Here is a 20,127-nt window from a genome sequence, read left to right as displayed (position 1 = left end):
ATATCTTAGGAATTTATTTCTTACACAATCCATTTGTTGTATCTCTGCTGGAAAATATCCTTTCCACCAGGTTACAGGGAAACATGAAATGGAGTCTCTTTTCTGAATGTGAGTCATGATGTGAGCAGGCTAGGGTGAGAATAAAATATGAATATTTTGTATGCGCATTAATCTGTGAAGGTTTCCTCTGAGAATGGAAATTCTTTGGTTTCTTCTTGTGTGCGTACACTTCTGTCCTCTAACTGTGTCTTGAAAAAGAGTCTGTCCTTGAATGTAGGAAAAGAAATCAGGCTTTCCTGATGGAATAGGACTCCTCTGCCCATTAGATATTAAGAAAAACCAAGGCTCTGGATGAAACTTGAAAACCCCATAGCTCAAAATTCCTGCTGCTTGGATGAATCTGGTAGTTAGTTGCCCCAAATAAGTCTGAGTCAGAAGCTCTAATTACTACAGGAAAATTTGGGAACAAATATTTTGTTTCCTGAAACAAAATAGGAGGTTCCAGTTCCTCTGAGGACAACAAGATACAGTTTCTTAAAGCTCCCAAGATTTAGTAACCTGGGAAAAAAGATCTTCCTTATTTCTGTGAGGAGCTTCACCAGTTACTATATGAAGATTTTTAGGCTTCTAACTAGAGAATCTCTCCCATAAATTTAGTTCCTCTTCTACTCATGTCCTTCACCTACATTCTCAAAATCTGAAAGTTCAAGAGTCTTTATGCTAAGTGCCTTCTGTTCGGTAGTAATGAAGATTTCTAGGTATCTAATATAATTGCACCGTTGCCATTTTTCAATGTGAACACTAAATAGCTTTTAAGAAAGTAGTTAAAAATCACTATGGTCACCGTATATACATAACTTAGAATTTTGTGTCCAAAGAAAGATGCCATGCAAATTTTGAGTCTTGAAGTAATTTAGGACTTTGCAACCCTCCTTCTGTCACTCATGATGATTGGTGTGTAAATGAATCTTACATGGAGTATAATCAGAAACATGAAAAATATTCACCTTCATATAAGTTTCAATGCTCATGTTCTTTGCAATGAAAATATTCTTGTTACCATGGCTTGGATTTTAAGCAATATATGTTTTTAGGATGGAACAACGAAACATGTCTTCACTGCTAAATTGTCGGAAGTACATAACTTACGGGAATAAGAATGAATAGGAAGTGTCTTAGCACTGTGTGTTTATCTGCATACTAACAGCTAACAGATAATTTTTCATTAAAAGTCTATTTTAAATGGATAAAGATATCTTTAAATAGGAAAAAAAACCCTCATCTCTGCATATTATTTTTTTACATAAAATATGAAATATTATTCTAGTTAAAAATAGAAAATATGACTTAGTTGTCCAGAGCCTTTCATACATAATGCCATCTTACCCAGTAACTACACAAGCACACTTTCCCCCATCCCCTTCCTCCCCCTACTTGTTTTTCTAATCAAGGACATGCTTTCTCCCCTGAGGCATGTGGGAGTTTAACAATTACTTGCAGTTCTAACACCGAGCAATTTCTTCTAGGAATGCAATCTGTTAGAGTTCAATTTTCTCAGCCATAGATGAAATGATCAGAATGAATTTGTTCCTTCAGAGTGAAACAGAAAGAATAAACTAAATGTGATTGAAATGAACTTCTGTAGCGCTCCTGTGAGTGCAGACTTCTTTCGCAAGTAACCATAACGTCACATAGAATGACAAGAGCTGGAGATTCAAATAGCTGCTTTCCTTCTTTTCTTCTGCTGCTTTTTATTTCAGATGTGGCTTTTAAACACATAACTTTTACCTACAGAGATAATTTTAGGAATCAGAGGAATTTTAGAAACAAAGTCATTACACAAATAAGTGAGAGAAAATTGGGATGTTTTTGTGAAGAAACAAAACAATATATTTAAGAAGAAATTGATCTACAGAAGAAAAGCCAAAAACAACAATTCAAACGAAGACATATACAAATCCCCATCACAATTATATCTCTGCATTTACTTGTAAACTAACCATAGCCCTGAACACACTTCCAACAGAACTTCTTTTTATTTCATCAAGATTTACAAACCATGTAAGAATCTGTTTGTCATAGGATAATACAGCCAGCTTTCTGAGCAAACTTGGAGTTGACACTGGTTGATACTTAGATTTTTTGATGGAATTTGATTTTATTTAAATTAGTTTAGTGCATCTAACAAGCCTCATTTGGAAATTACATGAAATAGAGGAGATATTCACTCTTGCAGTAGCACATAATAAGAGCTACATGAAGAAATAAAACTACTTGTGAAACTTTGCAAACAATCCAAGCTACATCTTTAGTTTACTGCTTGATTCTTACTCCTCCTTTGTGCTTAAATGTCACAATTTTCTTGTCTTAGGTTTTCCTCAGATTTGTGGCTGATGTTGAAGCATTGTAAACAAACCAAAGTGGTGTCAGTGTAGGTGATTCTCTTTATTCTTTAAAGAAGCTGAAGAGTAATTATTCAACTGTTTGTATCAAATCATGTCATGGTTTTTCTCTCAAACCAGTCACAAATTTAGATAATGAAACCTTCAGAGACTTCTTTACATGCCATTATAAGCTCTAAAAACCCATGAAATTATTACTCTTTTGCAAGAGGTCTTGAGATTTAAGTCCCATGAACTACTGAGTTTTCTACGGTAGTTATTTGCAGGGTAAAAACTCAAACAGACAAACAATAATCTGGAGTGAGCTGCAGTATTTCATTTGACTGTGTGAATGTGGGTGTGTAGGGAGCCAAATGAGGCACTCATCGTCTCACTGTAGCAGCCCTTTGCAAAGGGACCTTGGTCCTACTTCAGGTGGTATAAGTGAGACTGTCAGAGTGACTCTTGGATGGTCAGACAGGAAAGTTTCCTCAACACATATGACTTGCTATTTTTAAATTGCAAATATCACTTCAGTTGTCAGATATTTTAAAGAAACAAAGATAGCAATTAGAAATCCAACACCCTTGTCACTCTTGCAAGAGGCAGAACATATCTGATGTTCCTGGTAGGGACTTTAAACAGACCTATGTTTTCTGCAATTAATCCTGGTTTCTAACATTTCATGTTTCTCTTATACTGACAGACATTTTTTAATGAAAAAAGAGGTAAACAGAAGTATGTGCTTTGGCAGCAGACCAAGTGTCAGGCTAATATTCCAAAGTACCCTGAATTTTCGTGCAAATTAAGTGTTAATGTGAGTTGCCTGAATTTTTTCAGCTGCCTAACCAAATAATTCAATGCCCTCCTTTACTTTTTTTTTTTTTTTAATATTCTCTAGACAAATCTCCAAGTAAAGTATTCTGTAATTAGAACTGCTTTCAGAAAAAAAAAAAAAAAAAGTTTATAATCTTTGACAAATAGCGAGAAAAGAAGAATCCACATTCTTATCTCTGTTCACACAGACACAGTCTAGAGAATATTTCAGTTTTGGAGCTCATGGAATGCCACTATTATGGAAAGATAATCTGAATTAACCTAAAAGTTTCTTTAAAAACAATTATAGAATTATCTTAGTTGGTTGTCATTTCAAAAAAAAAAAAAAAAAAAAAAAATTGATGTCACCAAAGTAAGCCTGTCCAGTAATCAACTTTCTCTGTTTTAAAAAGATCACAGCAGTAACAGTCCTGTAGCTGCTGAGGGGGGCTTCCTAGCTTCTTCAGACATTATATTTTCTTGGCTATGCATCTCTTCATTTAAAATTGAAGGTGGTCACTAAATCCTATTAGAGGAAACATTTTTAAAACTCCAATTGTAACTTCATAGAAGCTTAGAATCCAGATATGTGATCTGTTGTTGTGAATGTTGGGTTTTCTCTGGGTTTTGGTTTTTTTTATTTTTTCTTCCCTTGGTATTCAGGATTCTTGGTTGGTTGGTTTTCGTTTGCTTTTGTTTGTTTGTTTCTTTCTTTCCAATGAAACAGTTTAAACTTCAGTCGCATTTGCTGGTTTTCCTCTGAAGCAGTCATTCCCAGGAGATATGATTATCACTTTTCCCCATCATTCAGGACTTTCAGAACGTCTTGGCTGGATTCTCAGTTTGATTATATGAATAGTATTTCATCTTACTGATTTGCCAACATGAGATGCACAACCATTGTTTATGCAATGATTGCTTTAAAAACCTTTTGGATATTTTCTCTCTATATCTATCACTTCTACATAAAGAAAAAGGGATAGCAGAGAGGAAAATGAAGCAGAACTTTTAACTAGATTTGCATTCTGGAAGTGCAATTGTTGCTAAAAGAGAAAAAAAAGTTAGGTGTAAACTGATTTTTCCAATATATCATAAACAGCAGTTAAGTATTGGTTTTAATTCTTCAATATGCACTTGAAATATGTGACAGCTTAATTCCAGATCATTTTAGTAATGGACTTATGCCTGGAAATAAATTAGATGAGCACCTTTAATCTAAATTTGAAATAGATATTTTTTATAGTTGCCTAGAGGATAAAATTATACTAATAAAATTATAGGTATATCTCTATAGTTATAGTATTGCTAATAATTGCTAGCTTTACAGTCTACTTCTGAGATATAGTGGGAGAGGACAGTCATGATTTCTACTAAGTTAACATACATATTTTTAACATCATACGGGATGAAAAAGTCTCATCTAATTACGCATTTGGTCTGTAATTAAACAGCAGCAAAATCGGAGTGAAATTTTATTGTTACATGCTGTGCTTGTATGAAGTGATATCAAATATTGTTGACATTTATTATGAATTCCCCTAAAATTTCTGTAGTGTTCAGGGTCCAACAATAAGATGATATTGTTATTGTCTCAAGGTTATTTATTTTGTTTTTAGAAGAAATATGACAAGTGAGAGAAAATGAAACTCATATTTTCACACTCTTATTCTGCATATCATTCCAATTTTTAGATGAAAAGTCATCCAGAAGGAAAAATGTGTTAAGGGAATTTTTCAATATGATAAACTTAACTGATCTTAGCAATGGACAAATATAATTGTGATTAGAAGCATTAAGTCTGAAGGAAATTTGAAATTTGGGCAGAGACTGATTGAGATATTCCCAGAGCATGTTTATGTATATGATGAAAAAAAATGACAATTAAAAAAATTGGATATGTAGAAATAGAGGTGTCAAAATCTTTGCTGAAGTGAGGAAGATTTTTCTGCTATGGAATTTGAAGGAAGGGGTGAAATGGCTATTTTCTGTTAAAAAAAAAAAAAAAAAGTTAAATAAACCTCAGAATTTTCCTTAAGGGTTGAGTTTATATCTAAATATAAGCAGTGGTGAAATTTTCTGACTGGGCAGAACACTTTTCTAAAAGAAAACAAAATTTAAATAAATTCAATATTATGCACCAACTCCCCAGTGAGTTGTTGCTTGTGAGCAGTTTCTATTTTTGTGGGAAAATGAGTTTATTAAATTAACATCTAAAAGTTAGCTGTAAAATTACTAGCAAAGTGATTATAGAACATGAACTTTGTAATTTCTTTTAGCATACCTGTAAAAATTCGCCTCTTCTACACAAAGAGTACAGGTAGAAAGCAATGCTTTTTTCCACTTCCACCTTAAGGCTGCAAATGCAAATACTAGTATGGTGGACACTAGTTTTTCTTTCTCTTTTCCCTTCTCTTCTATAGCATAATTGGAGCTGAAAGGGCATTGATGAGAATAAACTAGCATTTGAGGTATAGGGGTGAGAACCGTTAAGAACTGCATTGAACTGTTTCTTCAGTAGCCTTGTAATTTGTCATGTCTCCGACTATAAAATTAAATCATATGAAAGTCAAGATTTTAGTAATTTTTTCTCTAATTGGCTAGCAAAATAAATATTCTTATGGTAAACCACTACAGAGCTAAATACCCAAGATTAGCTCAGCTGATTACAGCATGGTGCTAAAAACACCAGGGTTGTGGGTTCAACCCCTGTACAGGCCATTAACTTTAGGGTTGGACTTGATGATTGTTTACGGCCTCTTCCAACTCATAACATTCTGTATGTACATTGTTTAGACCCTGATACAATGGGTTTATTTGCCTTTAATGTAATTCCTATGAAATGATTTTCCTGTTTTCATTTACTGGAATGTTCACTGTCTTTTCTGACAACCAATGCAAACATATATGTATTTACATGTTTACTAATTAATTCTCTTTAAAAATACATCATTAAAAAATAAAGAATTATAATAAAGATGAAAAAATATTATGAAAAAAATATGGATTGATGAATCTTTGTTTATTTTTGTAATTTACTTCTTTTCTCAGTGGCTTCATAGAGCCTGAAAAGTTTATGCTGATCATGTAACCTCATTTCTTGCATAATCAGAAAAAGGCCCTATTATTGTGATGTGTTTCATACTGCTTTTTGAATTACCTAACAAAATCTTGATCTAAAAAATTCCAGCCATGAAGAATTTAGCTCAGTCTTAGTTAATTGTTCTAAAGAAAAATTGCCTTCTATTGTCTATAGAAACTTACTTTTATTTGCAGTATATGTAGTTTTACTCCAGCCTGATTTTTATCATAACTTTATATCCCAGACTGGGAGTTCCCTGTTGGGAAATTTCTGTTCCCTAGCAGGGCACTTAAAAACTTCATGAAATTACTCCTGATGCACTGAGTTGACCGAGTTCCTTGAAAAAGAACTTGAATAGTAAACAAGTATATATGTTCAATTTTTAATACTTCATATATATGTGTTTGCTTGCTCAGTGGTTTGCTGAGTTTTTTGTAGTTTTTCATTCTGGACAGGTGCGCTGGATGCAATAATCATGTAACTGGTGAAGAAAGTAACTTCATGTGATGGGATGACCATGGCTGGGCATGAGGTGCTTACCAAATCTATTCCTCCCCTCCTCTGCTGGGGAGGGGAGAGAAAATACAGCCAAAGGCTCCTGGGGCACAGCTGTCCCTCCACAGTCTTCACCATGGGCTGCAGGGGAATCCCTGCTCCTGCAGCACATTCTGCCCCTCCTTAACTGATCTTGGTGTCTGCAGGGTGTGTTTCCCACATGCTCTCACTCCCCTCTCTGCCTTCTAGTACCTCAGGATTTTTTAACCCTTTCTAAAATCTGTTATCCCTGAGGCACTACCACTATCACTGATGGGCTTGGCCTTGGCCAGTGATGAGTCCATAAATAATAATTTTCAGTTATTATTAATTTCATCTCATGAAAATACAAGCTGGACAGGATCCCTTAAAGGTAAGAAATCACTGGTTTTAATTTAGCAGTCAATTTCTGACTTTCAGCTGCAATGAAGTTACTCTGAAGAAATGTATTCTGTTGTAGGCTAGCAAATATTTATTTGTCAATGTTTGTATTTACTCATTATTGAAAACATTCAGAGGGTTTTTTAGTGCTGGAGGCATCTTGTCCATCATTTCACCCTTCACTCACTCTAAAGTCCTGCAAACCATCTCACATTTTTTCTTATCCTATTCAGAAGCATCCAGCTACGTGCCCTGCTGTGCTTAGGGGTGTTTAACTCATAGTATACAAAAAGAAAGAATAGGTTATTTTATGTAGATTTTTTTTCACTAAGGAAGATAAACACTGCGTTATTTATTTTTTTAGTGGCAACTCTGAGTAATTCTGTGGCAATATGAATATAGATTTTCTTGGTACCCTTCAGATTTCATAATTTACACGCAGTGAAGTTCGACAGAGGGTAGAGGAAAATTTTAATTTCTCCATTAGGCTTTCCTTGCTATGCATATTCCATGGTATCTACATGACAGAATGCTGAGGGATCTATGATGAAGACACCTTAAAATAGGGTTTGTTTGGTGTTGGGTTTTTTTCCCCTAATTTTCAGGAAATAGACCAATTTTCTTTTCTTGAAGGTTTCACTTTTGTGACTGGAGTTAATCACTGAATGATGGGGGTTTCAAAAATCTGCCCATCTGCATGGTGACTGACCACCACTCTATTCCCAAGTCACTGAGAAACAAGCAATGTAGATGATGAATATAACTTGTTTATTTGTTTTCACCGTAGACTGTAGTCTGAGAACACAGATGCTAAAAATAATCCCAAAATCATGCCCAGGACTGCTGTGTACTTCTGGACCATAATTTCAGTGGTTTCACATATGAAAAACAATGTGAAAGACATTTAAGGCCATTTAAGACTAAGTTTTAGGCAATTCTGTAATAAGGGCAGTGTTTATGGATGTGTATCTATTTTTAAATGTTTTTGAGAAAATGCAAGGTGCACTGTGTATTTTTTATCTACAGATCCTGAGGTAGCACACGTTGATGACTGAATATGTGAGCCCAAACCAGGAGTACATTGCTGAAAATTCTTTCCTGATGTAAAGATTCAAAACTTTGGAACTATGTTTCTGATTTTAGTTTTATGAATAACTTGCACACCCTCAATTTTTGAGTGCTCAGATTTTTTACAGAAATCCAGGGTTTAATAAACTGTGAGAACTGCTGAAATTTTGATATGGATTTTACCAAAGCTTTAAGGATCAATCCATTCAAACATCAGATATGACATGACTCACTTTCTTCACAGTGCATTCATGACTGACTTTAATTAAAACAAAGAAGAGACACAGCATCTAGAATGTCAACACACAAAACGAGAAATATCCATAGAAGGTGCCACCTACAGTTGCTGTCAGGAACCTATGGTTTATGAAACTTCATTGCTTTGAAATTACTCTAAACATGGAAACAAGAAGTTCCTATTAATAGTACTTTTGTCAGAAAGAAGTTGCATATAGATGACAAGAATTTGATGAAAAATCAAAATTTTTTACTTGTTTTCCCAATCTTTTAAAACACAACTCTCTTTATGTATTTTTTTATATGTATATTCTTTTACATATAAAAGTTTAAGATAAATGTATATAATTACACTTAGATAAAACTTGTAATAATTTTATATCTTGTCACTTAATACTCCTGATGTATATTAATATGTTAAAAAACTATTTTATTTTATTACTTTTTCTGCCTTACCTACTCTTGGAGTAGTTTAAAATGTGAAATGTCTCCAGCAACATGAAAACCAGAGAAGTGCAATAGAAGGAATGTTAGGTCTTGATTTTGAAAAAAACAAAAACAACCCTGTAAAATTAAGTTTATTACCTTATGTATTTATGGGGATTTGATAGATAAGAATTTATCTTTGTCTAGTATACAACTTGTCCTAAGACCAGGAAGACTTGTGAGATTATTCAGAGCATGAAATTCAGTGTTCTTCCAAAGACTTTCAGACTTGTTTGGATTTCTAATAGATAGAATATAATTTATGACATGAAGACATGAGTAAACAAATGTGTCATGTAATGAAAACTTAACTAGTATTGAAATAATTATTGCAGCTCACCTAAGAATTAAGATATAAACCCTCTGTCTTTTAAAAACTTGATATTCTTTTTTCATTTTCCCAGAAATGTCAACAAATCTGATTTTGTTTTTGTATCACTGTTTTTTGTCATGTCCCATTTTCTCTAATTTCACATCTCACAACCTGTGTAGCACAGTGAATGGCACGGATTACCTAGTCTTTCCTAGGGAAATAGTTGTTAAATAGTCTGTGATGTGTAATTGATGTTTACAAAAATAATTGCTTACGGTTTTGTTTATTTGTTTGATTACATTGCAATACAGATTTCTAGGATAATTTTTCAGCATGCTATTTCAGCAGTGTATTTTCATTACATGCCAATGTTTATGCATAAAGCATCCTATTTACTTGTTGTTGGATGACAAGCAGCTTGTCAATTATGCATGACTGACTTTCTTCTAAGAATATTTAAAATTCTTTATATTAAGATCTTTATATTGATTAAATCTCCTCGACTAACTCAGTGAGGGGATAAAAACACCATACTGAATATTTATTGTTTTGATGGCCTGAGTAATTCTTTATGGAATTTTGTTTTCCTCTTTTTTTTTATTTTTTTCTGCTCTTTAAGTATTTAGGTACTTCTTATATAGTAATGATATATTGCTAATACTAAGCCAATATTTAACTCTTGGAAAAGAGGATTTAGACCTTGGAGAGATAATGAATCAGAGATTAAAAACCTTGAAGCATCTAACTCAAGGTGTTTCCCAGGACTTACTCAAATTATTTTGATGTAAAAAATGTCGTACTAGTGCAACACTTGAATGTAATGCATTCAAACATGTATCAGGTTACTGAAGATATTTCTCTGTTGTTTTCCTTGCCTTAGTCTGCGCTGCATTAGGGATAGGACCATGAAATATCTAAAAATACTGTTACTAACTGTAGATCTTTATGAAAAGATATCTGACACTGAATATGCAATTGTGACAAAGCTCTCTGCAGACTTACTAAGCTCAGTTCCTTAGCAATCATGGGGCACAAAGAAAGCCCAATTTAGCTGACTAAACTAATCCTGTTTATGAGGGTTTTTTATACTCCTCTGCTGGTACCTTTAAGTACCTTTTTTTGTCTGGTCATATATATCTATTTGTATCAAATGTACTGTCCCCAAAGCAAAAATTAAACTGATGAAGTTGACTGTGAGTATAACAGTTATATTTTTATTATGCTCATTGGATCAAGTGCAAACAATTAAAAGAGAGGAAATTTGGAATTCGTTGCCAGTCTTCTGGATTGTCTTGCTTCAGCAAGCCCTTGGCAAGGAAGGGATCTTGGTTTTGTTTTTGTGTTGCAGTGAAGAGTCATATTTTAAGAACTCTTTGAATCTTATGTCCAGTTCTAAGACCCTTACAGTGTTATCAGAGTTTTAGAATGTTAAATCTCAAATTTTGCTGATGAGGGCCTGCTTACAAAACAGATTATGTTGTATAGTAAATGTCGGAACACTAATGCATGGAAGGATTCTTATTTATTATCAAATTAATTCCTTTACTGTTGTGGGTAATTCTTTTCCTAATTATGTTAAATCCTATTTCACAATATCCTTTATAAATTACATCCTTTAAGTATCCCTTTTCACTAAAAGATTCTCATATGTTCATTCAAGGTAATTTTTTAAAGTTTCAAAACACTTCATGTAGATCAAAAGAAAACATTTTCTATGTACAAAATTTTTGTTTCCTGTTTTGATTTGCATCTTTATATGATATTTTAACACAAAGTAGTCATATATACCTATGTCTAGCTAATCAACAGTGTGGATCCAGATTAATGTTTTACTTTTGCTGACTGGCACTTAGTTTGGTGACAGAATTGTTAACATTGCTGATGCAACACAGACAACCTATTAACAGTGAGGTGACCTTTTTCTTTCATTATACAGTTGTCATTCAGTAGTGCATCTAATGAGGATCCAGAATTTCTGAGAGCCTCTAACTAGAAAAGATTGTCGTCTCTGATGAACATGTAGGTGGCTGAAGTAGATTTTTTGATAAATGTTTACCTTTATCAGCCTTGATCTCTGGGACCCAATAGGAAAGGTTTCACGTAGTGAATCGTCTAAACAGCCTCAGATGTAGAAACACAATGAAATAAAAAAGGTACTGAGCTCCAAACTTAAATATAGGGCCATACCTTTGCATATAAAAGTTATAAGATATAAGATATAGGATAGATATAAGATAAGATACAAGATATAAGATATATATATAAGATATAAAAATTACAAGATATAAGATAGATATAAGATATGATATATATAAGATATAAGATGATATAAGATATAAGATATAAGATATAAGATATAAGATATAAGATATAAGATATAAGATATAAGATATAAGATATAAGATATAAGATATAAGATATAAGACATAGAGATCTTTTAGTCATGTGTCCTGGTTTGGGACAAATTTGGGAGAAAACCCCTGTATAGGATCCCTCTAAGGAAGCAAACCCACGTGGCCCCTCCCTCCAACCGGTCCAGAAAAAAACCCAAAACTCTCTTTGGAGAAAAGTGGAAAAAACTATTTTACTAAACAAATGAAGTGCATACAAGTATAAAGAATGAATAGTATGAAACAATAAAACCTCTCCTTCTGAAGTGAGATGGCAAATTGAGAAAGTCCTTGCCGTGGGTATAGCTCAGCTCTCTCTCTCAGCGTCTCCTCAGTCCCAGTCTCTCCGGCGCTGCTGGAAAATGCCGAGGTCCAGGCCCCGGTGGGCCGCAGGTGCAGCCCCCAGTGCTCCCCTGGGTTTTCAGTCCAGAGCAGGTTTAAACTGTTCCAAGAAAAAGGAAAAAAAAAACAGTCCAGGGAAATTCTTTGCTCTAGCTAGCTGAAACTAACTAAAAGCAAAGAGAAAAAAAAAATCTCTGTCCTGCAGTCTCTCCAAGCCTCCGCCGAACACGCTGTCCGCAGAAGAATGTGGAGGAGTCAGGCAGTTTTCTCAAAACAAACTCCGCGCTTCTCCTTGCTCTTAGAACCAGTCTTAAAGGCACAGGACTCAATATACAGCACAAACAGAACAGACGATTGGGAATACAGGCATCATAAAGTTACCCTAGGACATCATGCTAATGTATTATAGCTACAGCCTTTTTATTTGGGGATTTCAGAGACCTCTTATTTTCATGAACTATATTTTCATATACTTGGCAATAATCCATGTGAAGAATAGACAGAATAGTATTTTGATGCACAAATATCTATCTGCAAAATTTGCTGGGCTACAGTGTGATAGGAAGAGCATAGTTTGTAAAGAATGCAAAGGAGGATTTTTGCCAGTTTTTGTTTGTATGAAAACTGAATGTATTCTCTCCAGGTCAGAGAGACCTGCATTTAGGAGGAGGCTGATGCTCAAAATCTTACGAAAGTTGCAGCAACAAAAGTGACAAAAGTTTCACAATGGGGAAGAGATGGGTTGATTAGAAATATTTAACAGAAGTTAAATATTCCATATAAAGATTTTTCATTAAACACAAGAATATCTCCAAGATAAGTGGATAGAAGATAAAGCTGACCTGTAACAGAGTTGGGAAAGCAAGTGTATTAAAAGTAAGATAGGGTCAGTGGACAGGTGGCAAATGAATAAAGTGCTCATGCAGCCTCTCACCTTTACAGAAGAGTTTTGAGAGAGAAGAATAAGAAAGAAACTGAAAGGAGAATGATAAAAGACAAGTGAAACATATCTTCCCTTAGAGGCCTGACATTAATGAGCCTGTAGTGGGTTTATTACACTAAGTTATCTTTTGCTGAAACATGTAAAGTTAATCAGTTATGCTAATAAGAAAGGGAGTAGCAGGACAGATTAAAAAGAGAAGACTCAAAAGGAAAATATGGAACTCTACACTGCTATTCAGTTACATGCAGTTTGGTTATTAAACAGGTATAATTTAGGATTGTAGGACCTTAATATTTTCAGCTGTGTAGTTTGAAAACTAAATTATGTCCTACAAGATGATATATTTCTTCCGCAAACATTTGTTCCCAAAATATTGGTTACATATGAGTACACACACATTCACATAAACTTATGTGAAATATTTCTATTTTTTGTACTGAATATAAAAGGTTAAGATGTTGTTTTCTTTTTAACAGAGGTTGCCTGTTGATATACTTAAGAAACTCTTATGCTGGACATGTTTTAGCTCTTGAGACAAGCATGGCATCATAAATCAAACAAATTCCTCCATTGATGTATATTATAAGATATATTTTACTAGATATTAAAGTACTCTTTAGAGGGCACTTCAGGTGGTTGGAGGAAAAAAGTTTTGTTTTTTGTTAAATATTTTTCAGTTTGACTAGTTTTACAAAAAGTATGGTCTGGCTTTTTTCCTGCATAGTTGCTACCTGAAAAAAACCACACCAACTGCATTAGTTGAAGTTTAACTGTAGCAGTTTAGGATGTGGTTTGATTTGGTTAGGTTCCATCTTTAGAGTTTCACTCAAAATGATTTGCAGAGTACTTAAATTCAGGGTAGTATTTTGACAGGCACTCTTCCTGGACCACTGGATGCCTTGCCACAAATTGAGGATCCTCTCTGTAGGCAATGGAATCCTAGTCGTGGTGTACAATAACCGCCTCCTAGCATAACCCTCTGGATTACAAGGGACACAGTTTGGGTGCACTGATTGTGTTATAGAACTTCTAGGTCTGTTTCATGAAATCACAGAACAGCTGAGATTGGCACTGCTCTCTGGGCATCTTCTAGACCAACCCCCTGCTCATAAAGCAGGTTCTTCAGGGCTTCAGGTTTCCAATACCTCCAAGGATAGAGACACCAAACGGTAAGCTCCTTCAGTAACCTGGTCCAGTGTTTGAACACCCTCACAGGTAAATCAGTTCTCATACTTAAATGGAATTCAGTTTGTGCCTAATGCTTCTTGTCCTGCCACCAGGCTCTACACCCTCCCGTCAGTAGGGGTGTTCATGCCCTACTACTTGGAATGCCTGCTTTTGCAACTTGGGCTGGCACCAATGCATACAGAAGGAAGAATGATAACACTTTTAGTGGTTCTTGCTGCAGAGCTATACTTTAACCTGGAAGATCTGTTGTTTTGGGAAAATCTAGAAGAAAGAGCAACTGGAAAAATCTAGGATATTTTTCAGCAGGGAAGTTTGAGAGGAAAAATCTTAATTTCATTTGAACCAAATTTGAATAACTGAAAAGAAAGAACTTAATACTTGCACATGGCTTACAGTCCTTACTGGTACCTTATGTGCCCTGCTCAGATTAATCTCATTTTTGCATTTTTCTACCTTTAATGCATGATTCTGCTTGTAACTTTATTAGATTAGTTAACTGTATAATTTAACCCCAGCTGAAAATTGTACAAGCATTTCCAATAAAAGTGTTTGTTTGGGAAAACTCTTATTGGAAAAATGCACTTATGCACTGAATGGAAAATGTGGATTGAGATTTGTAAATGGAATAAGAGACAACTGAGTTGTTTTTATAACTGTTATGTAGTTCTGGGTTTTCCTTTTCTGATCAGTGGGATTGCAATCTCCACCATTTTGTTTGTAATACATTCCTTCATTAATTTTGGCTTGTTGCTTAAGTCCATGATAAGATTTATAGCTGTATTTGCAAAGCGACTATGCTATTTCAGATCTTAGCCACATTTTGTATTTGAATGTTGATCAGCATGATGTTATATTTTTATTTTACTGCACTCCTTTACATTTAAATTTATTGGATATTATTGGAAGTCATAGACATAATGTGCTCAACTCCCAAAACAATTGTGAACTCAGCATTTAGGAGGTTTTGATTTTGGCACTGAAAGCATTTGTGTTTATAGAATAGAATTTATAATAGAATATATTCATTTACATATTTAAATGAATATTTATCTTTTTTTTTGTTGTTGTTGTTGTTTTGTTTTGTTTTGTTTTGTTTTTAACCTGGAATATGCTCACTGGAATAACTTTGGGTCAGTATTAATAGCTGTACCGTATGTCTCTATATTTCTGAACCAGGTGGCTGGCAATCACACTCCCAGATGAGCAGTGGTTCAGTGACAGCAACAAAAAAACCTCTTGTTCTGTGCACACATTGCAATGAATAATCCCTGTTTTCTACTTTAACTTTTTCTTAATTTCTGAATGCTGTTTTAGTATCAAAAGTTCTGTTGTTTGATGATAATTCAGTTTTGGATAACTAAAATTTCTTTCATACGTGATTGAAAGACCTTGCTAAAAAAAGAACATCAATATTAGCATTAGCTTTTCAGCAGTGTTGGTTAAGTTACTTGTATTGTACATCTCTTGCAAGAGTACTTGGCCTAGTAGGTGCTTTATCATGTATTCTATAAATTTATGTTTCTCCATTGAGGTATTTTTTATGAGACCAGATGACTGCCAATGGCACAAGGAAAGAGTCTGCTCTCTCTCACCAGGTGGGATATAATAGCTTTATTCTCGAGTCCTGCCCTGCATTGCTAGAGCTCTTTCCCAGTGGCTCACCGGTGCCAGAGAGAGAGCAAGGCCCCACCTGTGCCGGGGCTTTTTCCCCAGGGGGCAGGGCCCAGAGGCAGGGATAAGCCACTGCCCGATCAGGGATAAAGTGGGAGTGGAACAGAGTTGGGTTACAGCTGAGCGAGGACAGACCACGTGATACAGAGAAAAAACATTATAAATCCAATGAAACACAATATAAACCAAATTAATGCATTATAACACTCCATCGTCAGAATTAAGCTATTTCTATAAACCCTACTACTTCCCACCTATTTTGTAGAAAGAAAACTTTTAAAAGTCAATTTATCAGTCTGTACTTCACATATATTATTTTTTTTTTCTTTCCAAATTATATTTTTTTCCTTAGACTCATAGAAATAATTACAGCCAGTAAATAGAGTTGGTCTAATATTTTCAAAGGGTTTTTTTCTGATTTTATATTTACTATATAATTTTCTGACTTTATATGTGCTAAAACTTCCCTCACAATAGTCCACTACAAAGAAAAGTGGTAAAGCAGTTTTCAGTGTTTTTTAGTTTGTTTATTGGTTATAATTTTTGAGTTCCTTCAAGATATTACTGTGTGCCTTTTGGGATATTTTTGCATGCCTAATAAGTATTGTGCATGGTGTGAATTTTTAATACATACATTTTCAGAGTGTCTAAAAAACACTCTGTGTCTAAAACCCAATCTTAAATCCTTTCATTGGAAGTTTCATACTCTAAGATATAGTATATGGACTTGTTTATATCCCTCAAAGCTTGAGAAGTTCAAGTGACACATAGGCACTTTACCTAAGTTGGCCTGTCGCCATTTTTTTTACAGATATACATATGGAGAGAGAGATGTTTTCTTAAGAACATGGAGAGTTCTGGTTTTAATGCAACTTCATCTAGAAAAAGATCATAGTTTTGTTTTGCTCAAAAATCTCGAACTTAAACAGAATCTCTTGATTCTCAGATGGGAGTTTTTTCTTTTATAGATAAACTTGAATTAGTACTGGTACAGGTATAGGCTGTTTTTTGAGACACTCCCATACTACTTTTGTTTTGACTTTGTCTTCATTTTGAGCAGTTAGTTCCCTTTTTTTTTTTTTTTTCTATACTTGAACTAAAAAATCACAAAACCCCAACACCATGATTGGCTTACTAATACATTGTGCTTCTCATGTTACCTGGATATCTTTGTATGTGCTGTACACTTTGGCAAGATATGTGTAGAGGCTTATATTATTTGATACTCTCAACATGAGCCCATGTCTATTATTTCCAAGGATATTTTCTACATGAAATGTCATGTTCAGAACTAACTGTGAGTGACTGCTGGACAAATCTGACCTGTTCTGTTGAGACAAAAATAGTAAGGTGTTATTCAAAAAAATATTAGCTGAGCAGGTCAGGAGAAACATCTTATGTAACTTTTATAACAGAAGAAATAAAAATTTGAAATTCTTCATCTCTTTCACAAGTTAAGGAAGCTGTAGGACAAAGTCTCAGGAATTTTATGCATGTTTAAACATGAAAACAACCAGCTGAATTATGCACACATTCATTTAGTGTGTTGTAGTAATAAATGCTTGCTTTTGATACACCTCATCCTCGCAGTTATTTTGCCCTGTCTTCTGGGAATATGTTCCTATATTAGGTAAGTAACTTTATATTCCCCACAATCTGAGATAGTATAAGAAGGGACTAAGTACAGGCATAGTTAGACAACAATGGTTCTTGTTAATTTATCAGGGTATTCAGGAGTGATTGCTATATCTCTTTTCTGAGACAGAATATCAAATACACAGGCTGAGCAAAGGACATTACAGAAGTATTGAAAGATAACATATCATCTGTATTGATTTATTACATATATAGTGAGATTTCTGAGAGTGCTCCTGTCTACTGTGTGCGCTGTATCCATTGCTAGCTCCAACAGGGAATAGGAGCTTTAAGTTCTCCATCAAAATTGCTCTTGCCTCCTAAGAAGACTTGTGAGAAACCCAAATTCAAAGTACCTGAGAAACTCTGAATTTATGAATTCTCTCTTACTTGTCTTTTACAAGCTTTGAGATATTTTTCCTAAAGGTTTCTCTTGTTATGCATAACAAAAATATTAACTAGACTTTAAATGCCAACCTAGAGCACTCTGTCACAGAAAATAAGACAGATTGATTATAGTGCTAAAACATTCAGTACATTCTGTTGTATCACTTATCTATATTTTAGTTTCTGTTTATTTTAGATTTTTTTATAGCTGGGATGGTAAGTTGTCGTCTCATAAAAAGACATATCTAATTGCAATATAAGGGGATATTTCCTCTAAAAATTCTATTTACAGAAATAATTTTGTAATACATTTAGAAGTACACTTTTGTAGCTAAATTCAAGTTTGTCTGCATAAGAGTTCCCAAAAGAAAAACTAAAACTAGATGTATCCTGTCATTGGGGGTAGCAAGCTCAGCTATAATATTTTTGCTAAATATTTTTGCTGAATTTTCTGATAGAAAATAAATGCATTTCTTCCTGAATTGCATGCCATCTTATGGAATGGATTTTTTAATGCATTATGTCCCTCTCTGCCAATAAATGGAAATACTGCATGGCAGTATTTATGGTATGCTTGTATGACACATTTAACTTAAGCAATCTTGTTTTACTGGAAAGGCAAATTCTGATAGTTGAGAAGCGCTTAAGGACATCTTAATTCACAACTTTTCTGTGATTACTTTGTGCATCCACAATCCAAGTCCTTCCCTACAATGTAACAGAAGGTTTTTTGTCCAAAAACCCATCCCAAATTTCATTTTTGTTTTTAAAAACAAACTAAAATTTGTCAATGTTCCAAGAAATAACCAGGTTTCTGAAGGTCTCCTTCCAACCCAAACCATTCATAATTCAGAATCCTAATTCTCTCATTGTAAATGGACTGTGTGCAAGTGCTTTTCCACCAGACCACTGAAACCTTTCATCATATAGATGAGAAACAAAAAATAATATACAACTATTCTTCTCTATTCTAGTTTGAAAAATGGCTCATTCAAATTTTGTCTTACACTTTGCATATGGAAATGTCAGTGCTCCACTGGGACTTTGAGACTGTGTGTATGAATTCTTCCAGAACAGTCACCACATGTCTTGAATGTAAATTCTGTAGTTCTCTCCCTAAAATACCCATTTACCCTCTGGAAAGTTTTTGTCCTCAAGAATTACACAGTGTGTAGACCAACCCATGACAGGACCAGGTAAGGAATGTTGTCCTGAAAAGGTATAGCTATTTTGTACAAAATAGGATGATTTCGTAAAGTGAACCACTGTGTAAAAAGGAAGAGGAAGAAACAATATCCTGAAATATTTACATGGATTTCTTTTTTCTCTGCAGATTCTTTTAAGTGACGCAGCTGTAGCTTGGAATTCATTGTGTGACCTTGACATTTAGTGTCAAACCTTTCAGAGAGCTACTAGATTTGGAAAGGTTAAAAGGTAAGTGAAGTATTTAATATTATATATTTAATATTAAAGTAAATCACTATAAGAAAACATAAATCACTGTATTTAGTAGGCATTGTTATTAATATTATGTGTTAAAAGTAATGACATCCATAGTGTGAGGGGCTCTTTGCAATCTCTTTCAAAATTTATTGCTTTCTTAAATATCTCATGGTAGTTTCAAAGTTACAGGTTTAAAATAAAACACCTACATGAAGGAAGTAAGGAAGTAGATTTGCAAACTAATTGTCCTCTATATAATTTGGTATCATTAAAACAAGAATTCAAGTTTTCAAATCTAGGTGTGACATGAGGACAAATGAAAAAGTATAAAAACTGTGATATACATATTAGACAAATGTAATTTTGATTTTTTTTTTTGATCATTTTAGTGGTTTCTTTGTGGGTTTTTTGTTTTTGTTTTAATTTTTGTTTGGTTTGGGGTTTTTTTTGTGGTTTTTTTGTGGGTTTTTTTGTTTTGTTTTGTTTTGTTTTGGGGGTGTTTTTTTGGGGGGGTTGTTTGGGTTTTTTTTTACTTTTGTTTTTTGTGTTTTGTTTTTGTATTTTCCCTAAAGCAGAAAAGAAAATATTGGCCAAGCTTAACTGAAAAAATCAAGTGGAATGGAAAGAGTTAATTAAGTAAAGAAGCAAACAAAGCTGTCTTGTCGAGTCTTGATCATTTAAATGATGCTGAATGTCATTTGTGAAAAAAGTTTCAGTAAAACAAGTGTCATCAAGTGTACCTATTTTGCTATTTTACTTGACAGATTAGAGAAAATATATCTATTTAATCAGGACTTTACATTAAACATAATATGTAAAATGCTCCCTTAAAA

General features: G+C 34.0%; 1 protein-coding gene across 2 annotated transcripts in view; it reads left to right on the top strand.

The window, feature by feature from the left end:
* MGAT4C (MGAT4 family member C) overlaps positions 1–20,127 on the top strand; it is a 411,241-nt gene that overhangs the window by 65,187 nt on the left and 325,927 nt on the right. For both annotated transcript variants that reach the window (XM_040063363.2, XM_058420301.1), the window contains exon 3: positions 19,185–19,285. The gene's annotated coding sequence lies outside the window, so the exon portion shown is untranslated. The remainder of the gene's footprint in view (positions 1–19,184; positions 19,286–20,127) is intronic.

Source organism: Hirundo rustica, chromosome 4 (genome assembly GCF_015227805.2).
Source record: "Hirundo rustica isolate bHirRus1 chromosome 4, bHirRus1.pri.v3, whole genome shotgun sequence".
NCBI lineage: Eukaryota > Metazoa > Chordata > Aves > Passeriformes > Hirundinidae > Hirundo > Hirundo rustica.
This window is presented reverse-complemented; position numbering and strand designations above follow the sequence as displayed.